The 11,261-nt window shown below is 40.8% G+C and overlaps 1 pseudogene; it reads left to right on the forward strand.

Annotated features, from left to right (window-relative positions):
• LOC136132505 (phosphatidylinositide phosphatase SAC2-like) overlaps positions 1-5,302 on the forward strand; it is a 45,291-nt pseudogene extending 39,989 nt beyond the window's left edge.
• Positions 5,303-11,261: the final 5,959 nt, after the last annotated feature.

Below are 11,261 nucleotides of genomic sequence, written 5' to 3' on the forward strand. Positions count from 1 at the left end.
TAAACTTTGGCTTTTGCTCTCACTAAGGCGAAAAGCCATTGAATGTTCTGAGCATAGAAGCACATAACCTAACAGCTTAAAGGGATAACTCAGATTTCTATGCAGATTAGAGGCTGGGGGATGAACAAGGATAGGAAGAGTGTGAACTGCTAAAGGCTATTGCAAAAACTCTGGCAAGAAGAATGATGTTTTGGAAAAGGCCAGTAGTGGTACAGATGGTAGGAAGTGATTGGATTTAGGATTTATTTTGAAGGTAGAATAATGGAATGAATGCTGGATGAATGAACATTATAATACAAGCCTTTCCATTTTAATCTAAATGGCATAATGCAATCATTGACCTTGGGCAAGTCATTTAACTCGGCATCATCTTCATCAGTTTAAAATCCAGACGCTTTTAACACTTGCAAACTCAGTACAGTACTCTTTCCAGTTTAACACGTTTAAGTGCTAGCTCTGGAGCCTCTTCTTGTACAGTATAAGGATGAGGGCACTGGCGATATCTTACTACACAAGACCTGCTTCTTAGACGTGTACAAACCCCTGCCTGTTTAGAAAGATGGTAACACCTCCCACCGTGGCACATATATGCAGTTAGTCACACAACTACACAGAGCTCCCTACGTGTTCTTGGCATTGAGGTTGCCTGCTTTTGTCTAAATGTGTATCTGTAATACTCACAGGATCCCTGGGAGGTAAACTGGCTCATGGAGAGACCGAGGCAATGAGACGTAAATGGCTGGCCTTCAGTCACTGAGATCTCAGTGGGATATGGTTTTGGTCTCATTTTCAGTACAATCCTTTCTTAGTCATTGAGCAGTGCTTTTCCTAAAATGCTCCAAAAAATATTCATGGAGAGAGCCAGATGCAAAGTGACATTTTGGAGGTTTAAGAGTAAGAGAGACAATTTACATGTTCCATAAAATGAGGGGGCAGTGGACTCGCCTTGCTGGTGGCAATTTGCTTTCTATGCAATTAGAAATTGTTTTTGTTCCTGCAAGTGAGATTTACAGTCTGTACTTCTGAACATAGTTTCAAAAAATTATGCAGGCCCCAGTGCAACTTAGAGCCCATGTTAGAAAACTGGCAGACGGAGGTTTTCACTGGGTGGTTGACTGCGTCTTCTATCCCCTTCTATGAAGGCCACTCAGGAGAATATACTCTCAGCAAAACCTTTATCCAAACTACAAAATAAACTGAAACTTGTGTTCAATTCCTTCCCTCTCATCTGCCCTTTTTTGTGTCTCATTTTCACCTCCTGTCTTCTTTCAAGACCCCTGGTTTGCTGTACCCCCAGAATAAATGACCCCAAAACGCATCCATTCACAAAAAGTCTTTCCTACTTTTTGACTGTTAAAATTGGACTCTGGACAGAGTGATTCTAAATCTAAAAGAATATATCTTAAGTGGTGCATGTAATGTCCTGTGACCTTATTTGGAAATAAGGTCTTTGCAGATGTAAATAGTTAAGGATTTTGAGACAAAACCATCCTAGATTTAGGGTGGGCCCTGAATCCAGTGACTGGTGCCTTAGAGGAAGAGAAGAAGACAGAGAAGAAGGTCATGTGAAGGTGGAGGCAGAGACTGAGTGACGCTGTTGTAAGTCACAGAACACCAAAGGCCATCAGAAGGTAGAAAAGACAAGAAAGTCCCCTGGAGCCTCCAGAGGAAGTATGCCCCGAATGACATCTGATTTCCAAATTCTATCCTCCAGAACTAGGAAAGAACAAATGTGTTTTAAGCTACCAAGATTGTGGTAATTTGTTATGGGAACCCTAGGAAACCAATATGGTGGATTTGAACCATCATGACACTTGCACAGGGAGAAAGTTATGGGCAGGTGGCCTTCACCCAGCCCATCAAGTCACATCATGGTGTACAGAACTACCCATATGCCTACATTCAGGGACTCCCAGAAATCTCTAGTTAATAGTATAGTTTCTGTTGGCTGACTGCCTGGATTGAACCCCAGCCCATCACTCCCTAAATGTGGGGCTCTGGGCAAATAACATCTGTACTCCTTAGTTTTCCATCTATAAAATGGAGCTTAAGACTATACCTTCCTCAAAAAGCCCTTGTGAAGATGAAGTGAGATTGCATGTTAAACTCTCAGAACAGTGACTAACACATACTAAGGGCTCAAAAATATCAGCTAATTTTTATTAAAAGAGGCTAGGCACGAGCCACTATGGAGAACAGTATGGAGGTTCCTTAAAAGAACTAAAAATAGAGTTACCATATGATCCAGCAACCCTACCCCTGGGCATATACCCAGAGAAAACTCTAAATCAAAAAGATACATGCACCCTAATGTATATAGCAGCACTATTTACAATAGCCAAGACATGGAAACAACCTAAATGTCCATCGACAGATAAATGGATAAAAAGATGTGGTACATATATACAATGGAATATTACTCAGCCATAAAAAAGAATGAAATAATGCCATTTCCAGCAACACAGATGGACCTAGAGATGAAAATACTAAGTGAAGTAAGTCAGACAGAAAAAGACAAATTTCATATGAAATTGCTTATATGTGGAATCTAAACAAATCTAAACTTACTTACAAAACAGAAACAGACTCACAGACACAGCAAACAAATTTGTGGTTACCAACAGGGAAATGGGGGAGGGATAAATTAGGAGTTTGGGATTAATGGATACACACCACCACAAATAAAATAAATGAACTAAATGTATGTATAAAATAAATGAAATAAATATATAGCACAGAGAACTATATTCAATATCTTTTAATAACCTACAATGGAAAATAATCTGAAAAAGAATATATATATATATATGTGTGTGTGTGCATATATTTGTGTGTGTGTAACTAAATCACTACGTTGTACACCGGAAACACAACATTGTAAATCAACTGTACTTCAATGGAAAAAAAAAAAGAGAGAGAGGCAGTTGCCCCCAGTCTCCGCAGTCGCTTTAGGCGTCAGCTCTATTGCAGGCGCCTCTGACTGAGCTTCTCCTGGTGTACTGACAGACAGACGGACGGACGGACTGACGCGAGGCCGCGCTCCCACCGGCCTCCTCCGACCGCCCAGCGGCCGGCGAACACCACGGGCAACGCTGCCGAGCCCCAGCCCGAAGGCAAGCAGCCTGGCGAAGACTTTCAAGATTTTTCTCCCTGTTGTAGGACTTATGGTTAAAGTTCCTGTGAGGTTGTATTTGTCCTGTAAATTACTGCTTTTCCAAAGCCTCCTGTTAATGTCCCCTGATGACGGTGGCTTTTACGCGACCATTGTCGCGGGGGCGAGGCTGCGTGCGGTGTTGGCGGTGTTTGTGTTCATCGCGTGGAAGGAGGGGATGCCTGACTGGCGGGAAGAGAAAAACGAGGAGCGCAGCCCTTGCTTCCAAGCTGCAGGCGTGGCCGGGAAGCCCTGAAAGAGGTTTTCTTTTTTTTCTTGTCTGTGTTTAAAAAAAAAAAAAGTGTGGGTTTTTTGTTTGGGGGGATTTTTTCTGTTTAAGTGGGGTGGACAGTGGCGGGGAGGGAAATTAACTATTTATTGCAGCTTATACTTTGGTAAAAATGCGGGGCGGGGTGGAGGGCTGACATTTTTCTCGACTGCCTGTTACGTGCCAACTGCTTTTCGTTCTGGACAAAATGCTTTCGACTGAGATCATGTTTGACCCATGCAAATATTAGTGTCAAAATAGAAGCTAGGATAAAGTAACACTAATTAGTAGGTTTAGAATTTACTTCACATTAAAATACGTGTCCTGAGGTAATTTTCATGGCTTGGCTCAGGCAACAGTTTTAAGAGTACACCTTCATTGATGCTACTCACAGAGGTGTGGACATGCTGTTGCTGCTTTCTGCCTCTGCCTACTACGTAGCCTATTATGACGATGAAGTTGACAAAGTAAACCAGTATCAACGACTAGGTCCAGAAGACCTGGAAAAAACTGAAATAGGTCCTGAACCCACTCTTTTCGGTAAGGCAAAGTTCTCCTGCATGCGACTGCACTACAGATCTAAAGAAGCAAGCGGCTATTTCCACACCCTGAGAGCTGTAGTGCACAATCCAGTAGAGGACGGAAAAGATACCCTTCAACATCTTTTCTGCAGATACTGCAGAGATGCTGCAGATCACCAAGCAAGCCATGGGATCAGATGTACCTATAACAGAGAGAAAGCTTGAGAGGAGGAGCAGTAAACCTCATGAAAACATCATTGGCATCAGATCTCAAAACCAAGGCTCTTTGGCCCAGGGGAAAATAAATTTAATGAGCAAATTTTCATCTCTAAATCAAAAAGTGAAACAGACCAAATCCAATATAAATATTGGCAATCTACGAAAGCTAGGGAACTTTACAAAACCTGAAATGAAAGTTAACTCTCTAAAACCAAACTTAAAGTAAATCTTTGGGAGTCTTGAAATCATGGAAAACACTAGTATGATGGATAAGAAAGCCCAGGCAGTCAGATGGGGAAATGTCTTCAGATAATGACTCATACCACTCTGATGAATTCCTTACTCTGATGAATTCCAAGTCTGATGAAGACAGGCAGCTAGCTAACTCTCTAGAGAATGCAGGGCCAGTAGACTATGTGCTTCCTAGCTGTGGTAGTATTGCTTCAATACCTCGATTAGGCAGTCGATCCCAGTCTATGAGCGACACTGATATTAGCATTCATGTTCCTTCAGTGGTTATTATTGCTCATGAAAGTGGGCCTGGAAAAGGCTATGAGTCTTCTCTGAAGAAAAGTCCTTCGGCTGACAACATAAACAACACTGACTGGCTTTGCCAAGCCCATGGATATTTATTGCCACAGATTTGTCCAAGATGCACAAAATATAATGAGCCAGCTGTCAGAAACCAGGTCTGTTTCTCAGGCTAGTGAGGGAGGAAATCACATGACCAATCAAGTTTCTAACGAAGACACTCAATTTGAATCAATGGAACAGATACCTTCTCTACCGTCTCAATTAGATGTGTCTTTTGCTGCAACAGGCCCACAGCTTTTGTCAGTTGAACCAGTGAATTCAGTTGTATCTCAAAAGACCCCTGGCTCCGAATCTGGCACACTTGAACTTGAGAGAGGGCTTCATGTAACTCCTCCTCCTTTAGAGAGCTGTAGCAGCAGAGCAGTTTCTCCCTTTGCAAAGATTCGAAGTTCCATGGTCCAGGTTGCTACTATTACCCAAGCTGGATTAACCCAGGGGATAAGCTTTGCCATGGCAAGGGTTCAGAAGAGCCCTGCAGAACCTGAAGTAGTTAATGAAGTCCAGCAGAATGAACTTAAAAATATGTTTACTCAATGCAGACACACATAATTCAGATTTAGTTTTTAGCCACTCAGAATCCTGTCGCTTTTATTTAATCCAAAAAAAAAAGGAGGTGTCATGTAACCTGTACTGTCTTTGAATCTAGGGATCACAAATTCTGTTTATTTGGAAAGGCTTTAAAAGGAGACTGAACCTGAGGAGATTTCCAAATTTGAGAGCTAGGACAATGGAAGTGCATCATTCTAGAATGTGTAGACCTGAGTAGCTTATACACTACAGAGCAGTTTGTCTCTTTAAAAGTAATTCAGGAATAGATTACTTTGGGACATAATAACCTGAACCTTTTTTGGAGTTGTGTGGGTGGGTAGAATGTATGAAGCAGACACAAAGGGTGGACGTGGATCCATTTAGGTGATCAGCATTTTTCATAATTTGTTTTTGTTCTGTTTGTCAGTTCATTTCAAGGTAAATACTTAGTTTTTAGTGACTTCAAAGTGTTACTAGTATGGAGAAGCATTTTCATATAAAAACTATTGGTTTAGTTTTTGATGGCTTAACCATTCCCTATAAAGAGCTAACTGAGGGCTAATGGCGCTACAGTCAAGAAATGAATGCCCATTTAATCCTAATTTTCCCCACATTCTACTTAAATTTAAAATACTGCTACCTTGTACACCTCAAAGTCCAGGAGCATTAAGACTTGCCAGTCATAAAACCTGAGATGTCAGATGTGAATACCAGCACCTATTAATTTTGCTCTCTTTTCAGAAATGTTAAGAATGTATACATATCGGATACCGGTAATGCTTGAAAGAAGTCTTTCAAGTTGTCATTTTTTGCAGGGGGCAGTCCATGACATCCTGTGTAGACAAGCACAACTGTTGAAAATTTGGTCTGAAGCACAACTGTGCTAAAACTTTAGGTTTTATGACTGTAACCTTGATCACGTGGAACCAGGGCCTTGTCTGTAAGCCTATATACAGTAAGAAAGTCGCACACCTTATTCCAAACAAGTATTGGTTTGTCTGATATCTTTCGAGTCTTACTCTGTTGAAGTGATTCTCAGCTAAACACTGTCTGTTGTAACTTTGATATTTTCACTTTTGTTATTTATTAGTGGTATCTTTTTTTGAAGTGTCAGATGTTGTGACTATTTAAAATAAAATATCATTGTAATTTAAAAAGAAAAAAAACAGAAAGAAACTAGGCAGTAATATTTCAACTACTAGTTTCCTTTCTGCATTCACCTTATTTGGAGTGAAACATTATTATAGAAATGTATTCTTTTCTTTCTTGAATAGATCTTTATTGGAGTATAATTGCTTCACAGTACTGTGTTAGTTTCTGTTGTACAACAAAGTGAATCAGCCACATGCATACATATGTCCCCATATGCCCTCCCTCTTGCATCTCCCTCCCACCCTCCCTATCCCACCCTTTGAGATCATCACAAAACACCAAACTGATCTCCCTGTGCTATGCTGCTGCTTCCCACTAGCTATTTTACATTCGGTAGTGTATATATGTCGATGCTACTCTCACTTCGCCCCAGCTTCCCCCTCCCACTCCATGTCCTCAAGTACATTCTCAATGTCTACGTCTTTATTCCTGCCCTGCAACTAGGTTCATCAGTACCATTTTTTTTTTTAGATTCCATATATACGTATTAGCATACGGTATTTGTTTTTCTCTTTCTGACTTCACTCTGCATGACAGACTCTAGGTCCATCCACCTCACTACAAATAATTCAACCTCGTTTCCTTTTATGGCTGAGTAATATTCCATTGTACATATGTGCCACATCTTCTTTATCCATTCATCTGTCACTGGACACTTAGGTTGCTTCCATGTCCTGGCTATTGTAAATAATGCTGCTATGAACACTGGGGTCCATGTATCTTTTCAAATTAGTGTTTTTCTCTCTTTTCAGATATACACCCAGGGGTGGAATTGGCGGTCATATGGTAGTTCTTTTAGTTTCTTAGAAACCTCCATACTGTTTTCCATAGTGGCTGCACTAATCTACATTTCCACCGTGAGTGCAGGAGGGTTCCTTTCCTCCCAGGTGTGATATTCTTTATAGTCAGTGCCTTCACATACATTATTTCATTACACTCCCTTAACAACCTTATAGGTCACACAGAGAAGAAAAATTGTCTTCTTTTAAAGATGAAGAAACTGGGAATCAGAGATATAAGTTCTCACCAAGATCACACAGCTGTGGCACAGGGAAGAATAAAATCCAGGTTTCCCGGCTCCATTCTACACCTGTTTGCATAATGTTTATATATAGACAAGGGGACTCACTGAATCAATGCAGGAATCCTTAAAGGATTGTCAGAGTTCTCAAGACATAGTCCTCGGTTACTGTAATTTGTCTCATTTTTTTGGCTTAGACCACAAAGGTACCCACTAAATCACTTGTCACCTTGCAAAGGGGAGGACAAGGAAGAGTAGCCACTTCCTCTCTGACCCTCACCTTCTAACACCAATCACTCTGTTAGACTAGTTATGTTGTCACCTTGTGTGCTTCAAAGAGTGAGAGAAACACACTCCTTCACCAAGGTCTTGGGTAAAGGCAGTATGGGGGTCTATCACAAAGGAATACATCAGAGGTAAGTAAGACCCCAAAGACAGATGTTCAGAGAAGGACCCTGTTTTGAGGTAGGGCCAGGAGAGGGTAAATGCCACAGTAGAACCTCAGTGTTCTCTCTGATCTGTGAACAGCCCTGTTGGGGAAAGTTCCAAAGTAAATTATAGACCTTCTCTCCCCATCCCCAGGGCCATGAGCATAAGTTCTCTAAATATTAAATTTTTATATTTAATTCTATTAGTTACTACCTATATTTGTGTGTATGTAAATATTTAATATCTTCTTACAGAGGTAGCACCCAAGAAACAGAGAGGTTAAGTACCTTGTTCAGGTGCATTCAGCATATTCAGTGGTATAGCAATAAGGACTTCTGTGCCTAGCAACATTATTTATTATAAGTTGTTTATATTATTATACTGTCTCCCCAGTGATCTTGCAGGGTCTTTAATGCCAGGGTCTGGATCGTATGCATCTGTCCCATACTGCCTTGCGAGTTATTAGACAAAGAAGAGATCTCAGTGGAGTTAGAATAACTAGGCTCCAATTGTGTCCATGGGCCAAGCAGGTCCCCCTGTGGACCTTCACTTCATCATCTCCAAAGTGATTAGACTCAGTTCATGGGACCTCTTCCAGCTCCAACATTCAATGATCCTATTATGCCCTGTCCCTCCATTCCTCCCCGATTGCAGAGCACAGCAAGAAATAAGCTTCCTTCCAAATAACGACTTGGGGCACCTCCACCCCTGTCCGCGCAGCCCCAGCACAGTGCTCCGGTAGACCAGGAGACGGTTTAGGCCCCTGCCTCCCCCTCGCTGCTCCCTCTTCCCCGCCCCCCCTGCACTTTCCCCCTACACACCTGTCTCCAGACCTTGGCTTCCTGGGTCACAGTGGGAAACTCCCACCTACCAGCTGCGTTGGTTTTATTCTTGAGAAAAGAGAACAGCTGGGTGATTTAAAGATGGAACTTACGACCCACTTAACTAGTCAACTCTAGTTGTCAAGCCCTGAAGCTGCATTTAAGGACTGGAGCTGTAGATGTGACATGAAAGCCAAGAGGCCCAGATGCTTTGTTCCCAACCCTCCCCTGCCAGCAGGAGGGACTGCATACTTTATGAGATTTTTTCCAAAGAGCTTCTGCTGGGTTGCTTTGGTCTTTTTCTTTTCTTTTTAAAAGGTATTTACTAGTGTATGGTCTTTTAAGCCTTTTGGCTTAGGGAAGAAAGAGGGTCAGCACATTAACAAATTAGACATGTTCCCCCTGGCCAGGCCATCGAAAGCTAATTTTTACTTGGACCCATCTTTAGCTCCTGACAGTATCTAAATGATGGAAAGCTTTGTTCAAATTCATAAAATATTTTACAGAGGAGTAAAACAGATCTTACAGACCCGTTTCTCATTAAAAAGTCAATGCCGGGAACATCTGATGCTATAGAACTGTCTGATTCAACTTGGCAGGTCAAGCCTGACTAATCCTATCTTCTGACGGGTGAATTTATTTCGCCTGAAAATGATTTTCTCACAAGCTGACAGATTATGTACTCTAAACTTATACTTTTATAAGACATTACTAGAATGTTGATCAAACCTAATTCATCAACTAAACAAAATGCAGGGAAAAAATCTACACTGCAAATTAATACTTAGAAGCCATAAGCAAGGAATTCTAAGTCCTATTAGAAATTGCATGGTGTCCTCAGCCAAAGAGTAGAGTCAGAAAGAACACTTGGAAGAAAACCTTTTTCAAGTTTACATAGTCTGAGTCCATAGCTATTATAGTTGGAAAACATGAGAACCTACTTTTTCAAACTTTCCTTAGAATCAGTAAATTAAGACAAATACTACTATATGACATAAAGACCACTGGACCCAGAATCAGAACTGGGCTCTATGTTTAGTTCTGCCTCTTACTCATTTTGGAATACTAGGGGGAAAAAACACTTCCCCTGTCTGGACCCCAGTGACTTCATCTATTAGTGTAGGTTTCAAACTTGTCTTTCTATTGCATCCAACAGTTTTATTCTTTGGCTCTCAATTTAAGTGTTAATTACAGAGACAAACTTCTAATGTGGGCCCTAAATATTTAGGCCTCTTTTCCAAGGTCAAATCCACACTCACCTTGTTAACCCTCACTTCATCTTTAGAAATGCCTGAAACGGTCTCTCATTTTAGAGTGCTGCTTTCAGAAATGTGTCTTTAGCTAATGTGTCTTTTTAGCTATTTTTATGTGTAATTCTTAGTGTTTTTTCTGGGTAAACTGTTATCCTAATACCCAAAACACGATTTCCCATGTGTTCTCCAAATGTCCCCATTTTTCTTTCTGGGCAGAGCTAAGATTATGTGTCTCTGCCACCTTTTTTCTTTTTTTTTTTTTTAACATTTTTATTGGAGTATAATTGTTTTACAATGGTGTATTAGTTTCTGCTATATAACAGAGTGAATCAGCTATATATATACATATATCACCATTTCTCCTCCCTCTTGCGTCTCCTTCCCACACTCCTTATCCCACCCCTCTAGGTGGTCACAAAGCACCGAGCTGATCTCCCTGTGCCATGCGGCTGCTTCCCACTAGCTATCTATTTTACATTTGGTAGTGTATATATATCCATGCCACTCTCTCACTTTGTCCCAGCTTACGTTCTCCCCTCCCTGTGTCCTGAAGTCCATTCTCTATATCTGAGTCTTTATTCCTGACCTGCCCCTAGGTTCATCATAACCAATTATTTTTCTTTTAGATTCCATATATATGTGTTAGCATATGGTATTTGTTTTTCTCTTTCTGACTTACTTCACTCTATATGACAGACTCTAGGTCCATCCACCTCACTACAAATAGCTCAATTTCGTTTCTTTTTATGGCTGAGTAACATTCCATTGTATATATGTGCCACATCTTCTTTATCCATTCATCTCTTGTTGGGCACTTGGGTTGCTTCCATGTCCTGGCTATTGTAAATAGAGCTGAAATGAATATTATGATACATGACTCTTTTTGAATTATGGTTTTCTCAGGGTATATGTCCAGTAGTGGGATTGCTGGGTCGTATGCTAGTTCTATTTTTAGAATTTTAAGGACCTCATACTGTTCTCCATAGTGGCTGTATCAATTTACATTCCCACCAACAGTGCAAGAGGGGTCCCTTTTCTCCACACCCTCTCCAGCATTTATTGTTTGTACATATTTTGATGATGGCCATTCTGACTGTCGTGAGGTGATATCTCATTGTAGTTGTGATTTGCATTTCTCTAATGATTAGTGATGTTAAGCATCCTTTCATGTGTTTGTTGGCAATCTGTATATCTTGTTTGGAGAAATGTCTATTTAGGTTTTCTGCCCATTTTTGGATTGGGTTGCTTGTTTTGTTGATATTGAGCTGCATGAGCTGCTTGTATGTTTTGGAGATTAATCCTTT

Source organism: Phocoena phocoena, chromosome 13 (assembly GCF_963924675.1).
Source record: "Phocoena phocoena chromosome 13, mPhoPho1.1, whole genome shotgun sequence".
NCBI lineage: Eukaryota > Metazoa > Chordata > Mammalia > Artiodactyla > Phocoenidae > Phocoena > Phocoena phocoena.